The sequence below is a fragment of the Lathyrus oleraceus genome, chromosome 7, assembly GCF_024323335.1.
Source record: "Lathyrus oleraceus cultivar Zhongwan6 chromosome 7, CAAS_Psat_ZW6_1.0, whole genome shotgun sequence".
NCBI classification, from domain to species: Eukaryota; Viridiplantae; Streptophyta; class Magnoliopsida; order Fabales; family Fabaceae; genus Lathyrus; species Lathyrus oleraceus.
Window position 1 is genome coordinate 370051995 of NC_066585.1, and position 9124 is coordinate 370061118.

Genomic DNA, 9124 nt, shown 5'->3' on the forward strand with positions numbered 1-9124 from the left:
CGCAAGGGTGATCCAGGCAAAAATTAGAGACTTGAAAAAAAAAAGAGAATATTTGCATCCCGCTAGATTGAGTACCTCACCCTGGGGCAATCTAGGCAAAAATTAGGGAATTGGCAAGTAACTGCATCCGGACAAGACTTTCTGTTCCACAGCCGTCTTTTCGTCGGAAGTTCTCGATTCATCGTCAACTGAAGCTTCGAATACATCGAGATTCAAATTGGTAGAGAAAGGATCATTATGTTCAATGTAGCCCTCTTCCAATATATATCACTGATTTCGAATTTGTACAGATCTATGGAGTCTTGCCATTTGCAGGCTACCATTCCATCAAATCAATTTGAGCTTTTTATCCAATTATTTGCACTCTTATTTGTTTCAATTCAACAAATGTTTTGCATGTTTTAACTGATAAAATGTCATTGTTTTCAACAAATAAATTTTTTCAAATTGTTGTTTTAAACAAAGTGAACATTCACAATAATGAAAGGATACTCAAGAATTTCTCAGTGCTCTCCCAAGGGTGGCATGATTTCCAACAGGTAAGACATTTGTTCATATTCCTGACATGGTTGTATCCTCTTTATCCTGCTTTGTTGTTGGGGTTGTTCCCCAAGCAGAGTTGTTGTTATGGGTTGTTCCCCAAGCAGAGTGCTTGTTGAAGATTTCGTTTTCTTCTCCAGCAGTATTCTCTCCCAGCATGGGTGTTTTCCTTTTGGTAGATTCGGTAGTCGGTGGTTGGAAACCCCGGTACCCCGTCACTCTCTCCAGTGCAGTCGCCAGCGGAGTTGTTGTTTCTCTCCTCAGCATGGTTGCTTTCTTTTTGAAGATTAAGTGGTTGGTGGATTGATATCCCGATACTTTACCACTTTCCTCAGCATTGTCGCCGGCGGAGTTGTTGCTATCTCCCCATCGGAGCGTTTAGCCTTCAGCAGAGTAGTGATTATTTTCCTCCTCAGCAGTTGTTGATTTGTTTTTGGAAGGTGTAGCATTCAGTTGTTGATCCCCCAACTCTCCTCCATATCCCCAGTGGGTCCCTCAGTGGATTCCCTAGCCGTCAGTAGATTTGTGGTTTGGTGGATTGTATTTATGCAAAATCCCCAAGAGTTGGTATCCCCAACAGAGTCAGGATTGCATCTGTGATAATCCCCTCAGAGTCTTCGCCAGAGCTGGTATCCTAGACAGAGTTGCTTTTGTGGTAGTTTCTGCTTATTAAAATCTCTGTTTCCCCAGTATGGTCAGTTGGTGGTCTAGCATCCAGAGATTTGGTTGATTTCCTGATTGCTTTTGATCCTCAGTAGAGTGGCTTGTTGCAAAATCTACTTGTGTGATCTGTTTTTCCTTCAGTGGGTGTATTCTCGATGGAGTGGCTACTTGTGTTCTCCCCAGGTAGAGTTGCTTGTGCAGTAGATTCTACATGGATGATCCGTTCTCCCTTTGTGGGTTGTTCCCCAGCGGAGTTGTGTGGAGTTGCTTTCGTAGCAGTTCTCGCTTGTGCAGTGAACTCTTGTTTCCCAGTCGATACTGAGGATACCCCTGCAGATATCTCGGGATTTCTCTTTTTCCCCAACAGATTTGTCGTTATGACCGTTGTTGCCTGTTGTGACTTCCTGTTCGCCAGTTGGGTTGATTGTTGATCCATCACTCAGAGATTTTGTGATCTTTTGCCTTCCCGCAGATCTTTGCTTTTCAGCATGTAGATCTCCCGCAGATTGGCTTTCCAGTTGGTTTTTCCCCTGGAAGTGTAGTACCGGGCGTTTGATCCCTGGGCCTATTTGTGTTAGATATGTCTGTTTTGTTAGCATTCATCAAACATAAATTACGCATATTCATGCATAATCATAAAACATTCAGACATTCATGTTGCATTTTTTGCCATATATCTCTTGTTTGTTGTTTCCTGCTATGGGTAATATAGATCTCCAATAGATCTCCTCCAAGCAGATGTCGGGTGTCTAATCCCTCAAAATAGAGTCGGCCCCATAAGCAGAAAGTGTCTGTCTTTCCTTCTGCAGTTCCCCACTGAGATATACCCTCGTGGATGACGGTTTCTTCCGTTTCCTCCCAACACATATATTGGGATGGATTTTCCTATTGAGTTATATCCTCATAGGACGAGTCTTAATTCAGTCTATCTTTTCGGATCAATCCCGAATCGGCATTTGTCAACTGTTTCTCGTGCTTCCCTGTGGAATAGATGAATGAATTGCCCAGTAATCGGCAACAATTCTTTTATCCCCAGCGGAATTTTTTGGGCCTCTACCCTCATACCGGTAGTTGTAAGTCCTGTGTTCCCTCTTCTTGGTGGAATTTGTGGTTATATACCTTTTATTCCTCAGCAAGAGTTGATTGGTTTTCTACCCGATATTCGGTAGTTGTAAATCCTAGTTTTTCTGCTCTTCAGCAGTTGGTGGTTTGTTATAAACCCTATTTTTGTTTCCCGTGCGGAATTGTGATTCTTTTATTCCCACGCAGAGTTGTGGTTTTCTGCCCCGTATTCGGTAGATGTAAACCCTATCTTTTTATCCTCATCAGAGTTGTTGGCTACTACCCAGTATTCGGTAGTTGTAAGTCCTATCTCTTTTCCCCTAGCAGAGGTAACCTTTGTGGTTCGTTCTGGTTGATGGTGGATTTTGTGGTCTTCTGCCCAGTATTCGGTAGTTGTGAATCCTATGTTGTTGTGGTTTTATTCCCAACGGAGTCTGTGCTTTTTGTGGATAGTTGCCGAATGCTAGCAACCCTATCCCCAGCCAGAGTTTTGGTTTTCTACCCCGTATTCGGTAGTTGTAAACCCTAATTTCTCCCCTTTGTAGAGTTAACCTTGTTGTTCATCCTAACCGATGATGGTTACTCTTTGTGGTTATCTTCATCCGTTATTCGGTGTTGATATTCCTCCCTTGCTTCTGGATAATTGCCTTTTGCCAGCAATTGTATCCCCAGCTGTCTTCTGGATCATTGCCGTATGCTTGCAATGTTATCCCTTTGAAGTCGCCAGCAAGTCCTTGCGGATAATTGTTGTTTATGCAATTCATCCCCAACGGGTCTTCTTTCATTTACCCTTTTGCTTGGTAATGATTGTTGCTCCTTTTGATTGGTCATCATTATATACCTAGTTTTGGTATCCCGATGCCTTTCTTTTCGGTCGATTTATCCTTTATTAACCCAGTAGCCGGTTGTGGATAATCTTCCTTGCGAGTGTGTTATCCACGTTCTGACGGTAATGGATAATATATCTCATGCACTCTTCAGTCGAAGCCTGTTGTGTTTCCCCAGTCGAGTAAGATTCGTTTTTCCTTCTTGGAATCGAATATTCTTTGTTTCTTGGATAATTGTCGGATGCTTGCAATTTATCCCCTGTGAGTTATCTTTCGTTTACCCTGTTGTTGTGGTATCGATCGTCTCTCTTTTTGGTTGACCACCTATTATATACCCAGTAACTGGTATCTCTGGTGTCTTTCTTTTCGGATATATTATTCACATTCTGACGGTAATGAATAATATATCTCTTTCGCTCTTTGGTTGGAGTCCTTTGTTGATTTTCCCCCAACGGAGTAAGATTCGTATTCTTTGTAGAATCGAATATCCATCCTTTAACAAGTTTGTGTTTTGGATGATGAGTGTCTTGGCATATATACCAATTCACGTTTTCGGTAGGTCACCTATTATATACCCAGTAACCGGTATCCCTGGTGCTTCCTTCCATGCGAGTATATTATCTACGTTCTGACGGTAATAGATAATATATCTCATGCGAGTATTCTATCCACGTTCTGACGGTAATGGATATTATATCTCATGCGCTCTTTGGGTTTGTGTCCCCAGTTGAGTAAGATTCGTTTTCCCGTTGCGGATTCGAATGTCCATCCTGTGAGTCGATTTGCTTTTTTAAGCCCTCCTTTCGGATGATGAGTGTTTTGGCATATATACCAATTCACGCTTTGGTCGGTCACCTATTATATACCCAGTAGCCAGTATCCCTGGTGTTCCTTCCTTTCTGCTCCCTATTATGACCTTGGTCCCCTGTGGAGTCAGATTTTCCTGAGTTGATGTACCTTTTTCAGGTCTTTCTCAGATGTTTGGTTGATTGATATCTCTCACCCTTATACCGGTCTTAGATATTCATTCTTCCTGAGTTTGTTACCCTTATACCGGTAACATTTCATCCTTTGGCTTGCCCTGGATAATCTTCAACTAGATTTCCCCAGTGGAGTTGTGGTTTCTTGTGTTGCTGTATTGGTGTTCTCCCCAATACACGCTTTTGAGTCAGCTTGTGTCTTTCCAATGGATGTGTCTTCCTTTGGAATTCTTCTTTTCCTTGTTTGAGTCCTTCACTTCCTAGTGAGGTCTCTAGTCCAGTCGTGTCTTTGTTCACGCAGCGTTTAGTTCTTTTTCCCCTAATTCAAAGTCGTGACCTGCTCACGCATCCTTTTTCTTTATCCCCATAAGAGTCTTGTTAGAGTCTCTGTTCCTGGTGAGTTTAGTACTCCGATGGATCGTCTTTTCTTTGTGGACCCATATTCCCCACAGAGTTTTGTTTGTCTTCGCATGCATACATCTGCATCATGAGGTCTCTTAGGGACCAAAATTTGTCTCATTACTGTTATTTAAGCCCATTCTACCGCGTCGAGATGAAGATTTCTAAACTTCACTTCTCCGGCTAGAATGACCTTAAATAGGGGCATCTGTAAGACCCCAATTTTGTCCCTAAGATCCCTCATGGCATCATATCACATCATTTCATTGCCTCAAGGATCATTGTGCACCTTGCCTGCTTTCCTGTGGGTGGGTCAGCTTTTGAGTGTGATTCTTGATCACCAAGCATGTTTTGCATTTGTATATCATTGCTTTTCTTTTTATCACTAACCAAAAGTACAAAAATATGTCATCTAACCTTTGCCTTGCAGATGAAGCAATCAACAGTCAAAGGCAGTCATTGAGCAATAGATGGTGGCCATTCTTGAGAATTTGGGCACCATAATTATTCATAAGATCTTATATGAGCTATGATATCATTTTGAATCAGAATCTCAAGTGGTAGAAGCTTGAATCTCATCAAGGCATTCTTCAGTCAACTGAAACCCTAGCCAGTCAACTGCCCAGTCAACTGTGGATTTTGGAGGTGGGAAGTGATGGGAAATACTTCATTCATGTTCAAACAAGTCTCATTTGACATTTCAAACATCAACATTGAAGGATTTGAGGTCCAGTCAAAATTTGTCAAAAATAGAAAGTGACCTATAATTTGAACTTTCCAAAAATGGAAAGGTTTTCATCCAACTTCAACTTCAAATTACATGATCAAAAATGCTTCAAATGATATTTTGTTGAACATGAAAGTTGTAGATCTTCCTCTCCCGTTTCCAAAATGTCCAAGAACATGAATTTCTAAGGTGTGGTTGAAGAGATATGATCGAAACATGGCCAAGTGTGGATTGAACTTCAAAAGTGCATAACTTTCAAACCAATGCTCCAAATTGCATGGCTCTTTTTGCTAAATTCTTGTCATGACCTATAATTTCATAATCTTGCATTGCATTGCATCATTTCTCATCACATGAACTTTTGCATTTTCACTTGAATTTTGGAGGGAAATTTCACAATTTAAATTTGGTAAATCATTTGAATATTTTGCCATTTCAATTGATTTTAAAAATTCATTTTGAGTGAAAATAGCTTGCATTTGTGTACTGTTCATGCACCATTGTCATGCACAAGGGTGAAAATACCAATTTGTCCAAACACCTCCATTTCCCTAATCCACTTAGCATTTGATTAGAGCTTAATTTAAACATGATTAGAAGGGAGTATTTAAGCAAAAACCTAACAGAATTGGATAAGCACACTTCACAAATTTCAGATCTCAAAAATTTCTCTCAAACTTTCTCTCATTTTTTCTTCACAATTCTTCAATCCAATTGCATTTTCCTTGCCAAATTCATCATCTGGAATCATCACTGATCAAGATTCAAGCAAGAACCAAGTGATTTAGTGCAAACTGAAGCAGCTTGAAACAAGAACACAACAATGGTGAATTTCTAATTCTGTGGATTCGAGCTCAATTGAACATCAAGACTTCATCCATTCACTCATACAAGCTTTGTAGAGGAAGATTTAAGCATTGCCAGGCCTTGAGACCACACGAATCCAAAGCTGCTCTTCAATAGGTTTTAAATCGATTCTCTCTATTCTCAATTTCATTATGTGATTCTTGTAGATCTTGTTTGTGTGAGCATGATGAGCTTTGAATCGCTTAAATCCATGCCATATCCACTGAGTTTCGATGAATTGAAGTTTTCATGTTGAAATTTATTTCGCTCGATCCGATTGATTTAGGTTGTTAGAAGCTTAGCCATTGCCTGATTCTTGATCCATGAGGTTTAGGCTACATGAATATATGTTTGTTTTTAAAATGTGGAGATTTTGTTCATCGTGTTCTTGTTGAGTTACTGTTCACGCATGCGTTTGTGAAGAAGATGAAATGCAGAACAATAGGCCACGGTTTCAATTTTGTTTCTGCAACGAAAAAGCGTTTCCAAAGGTTCATGTTAGGGCTTAATTCCTATTGGTTCATGGAGCGCTCCATGCAGCGCTGTGATTGGCTGAGCCAATCTTTTAATGAAACGGTGTGTTTAGCACCTGGCGCCAATTTCAAATGGTGCCTCGCTTCGATTCCCCGCGCTTCCATTATTTCAAAATGCTTCACACATTATTTGTTTTCCCTCCATATTCATGTATATGCTTCATATGCTTTTTTTTTTAATTTTTCTTTACCTTCTAAAATCCATATTAAATTGAAAATACATCCAAAAAATATGAGGATTTTTGTGTTAGGTCCCATTTTCTGTCTAGAATTTTTTGGTTATTTTTTCACAAATTGTGCATGGCTGGTTTCTATTTGGTGTTAGAGAATGTTAACATGTATCCTATTGTGTACCTTGCTTGCCATATCTTTTGTGAAATGATGAGTTTTAATCTAATGCCTATGAAATTTGACATGTTGAAACTAGACTCTTGGCGGGACATTTTGGTGTTGAGTTTGCATTTTTATCATTTGTGGTTTCTGTTTTATATTCATGTGAATGTAGGTGTGACAATTTGTGTCACACCTTTGCTTGTCCAACTTGATTAATTGATTTTCCATGCTAAATGAATTCCAATTGCTCTGATTTTTTGCATGATGCTTGATATGGATGTTGTGGATGATCATGAATTTTCTTGGAAATTTTGGACTCATTTCTTATTTGTTTGAGAGTTTTCTTGCTGGACGGTCATTTGTGTACTTTTGAATAGTCTTGAACTTCAATGATTTGGGAAATGCTGGTTGTTTATCATATGGATGTGAAATTTTGCACATTGTTTCTAGACATATTGAAGTTTGTTGTGGCTTTGATTGGAGGTCTTTATCATGTTTCAATTATGTTTTAGGCTTGTGCTAAGTTGATGTAGCAAATGGTGTTCTATTTGAGCTTGTTTGTGCTTACCTTGCCTTATGCAATTTCTTTGCCATGCTTAATCTTGTCCAATTGCTCTAATTTTTGGTGTGTTGATCATGTTGTATGTTCTGTTTATTCATGATTTTTGTTGAGATTAATTGAATCATTTTTGAATTTATGTGCATTTGTTCATTCTGATGTCTCAATGTGCTCACAACTTGCATACTTTGTCATGTTTAGTTTGTGAAATGCTTTTGGTATATGATATTGATGTGAGACCTTTTGGATTGTTTCAAGCTTTGATTAAAGTTGATTCATGTTAATTTTCAGCTTCTGTTTTAAATTTTTTCTCCATCTTTGACCCTAGGCTTTGACCTAGTGGTTTGCCTCTCATGTTTGAAGCTTTGTTTCAGGTTACACATTCAAGTTACACAATTGATGATGCCTCATCTTGAGAGCATTTGATATTTGCTTTTGATTACTAATGTTTGTTTTGTAGGTTGATGTTGACTCTCTTGAGTTTGACTTTTGGCTTACACATTGTGTATATTGATCATCTGTTGATATTAACTGTTGGTTGTTTGTCTGTATAGTTGTACTGATTTGTTTGATGTTTCTACAGGTACATAAGTTGCTTAAGTTCATTTTGAACTTGCTTTTGCTTGGTTGCTTAACCACTTAGGTATAACCTCTCTTCTTCATGTAGTCTGGAAGACCTGGCCTGTTATGTGGTCAGGCACCTGTCTGAAGTCCTCCTTAAGAGGCAATGCTTGTGATTGTTTACTCTTTGTGCCAAGCAGGAAAAGTCCTCATATGAGGCAATTGGTAGATAAAAGAGATGTGTAGTCCATCTCCTACTATTCAGTGTGTCATCCCTTTGCTCACATAACGTGTTGATGCATTGTGGATATTAACCCAAGATCTATAGAGTCATTCACTTGTGGAGAGAGTTCCAACTTTCTGAACTCCCACACCTTCTATTATTCAAAGCTCTCTCTGACCAGAGATAAGAGCTATGAGGCACACCCTTCATCTCCATTTCATTTTCTTCACCTTAACTCTCAATGTTAAGGTTAAGAGCACAACATACCCCATTCCAGTTGACTGTAAAGTCTAACCTTGCTTGAGCCTAATTGCTTGTATATAGTGTGTGCTAATTGACTTTGACTGATTGCTTACTTGATTCACCTGTGCATATTTGCTTGAGTGTGCCTTAGTGCATTTATCATCATCATTTGTATATCATAAACTTTGCTTTATAGCATTTTTGCTTTGTCCATGGAGGAGACAAGCATAAGTCCATTATTTGGCAGTTGCTCCAATGATATGGTGTGAGATTGGTATAAGTCCATTGGTTGGCATCCGGTATCATTGTTTTGTTTTAGGAGATTGGTGTAAATCCATTGATTGGTATCCGGTATCCATGTTTGTTTGTGAGATTGGTATAAGTCCATTGATTGGCATCCGGTATCATTGTTCTGTTTTAGGAGATTGGTGTAAATCCATTGATTGGTATCCGGTATCCACCTTTGTTTGTGAGATTGGTATAAGTCCATTGGTTGGCATCCAGTATCATTGTTTTGTTTTAGGAGATTGGTGTAAGCCCATTGATTGGCATCCGGTATCCATTTTTCATTTGCTTATTTGCATTGTTGCCTATTCCAAAGGAATCACTTGAATCATCTTCCATATGA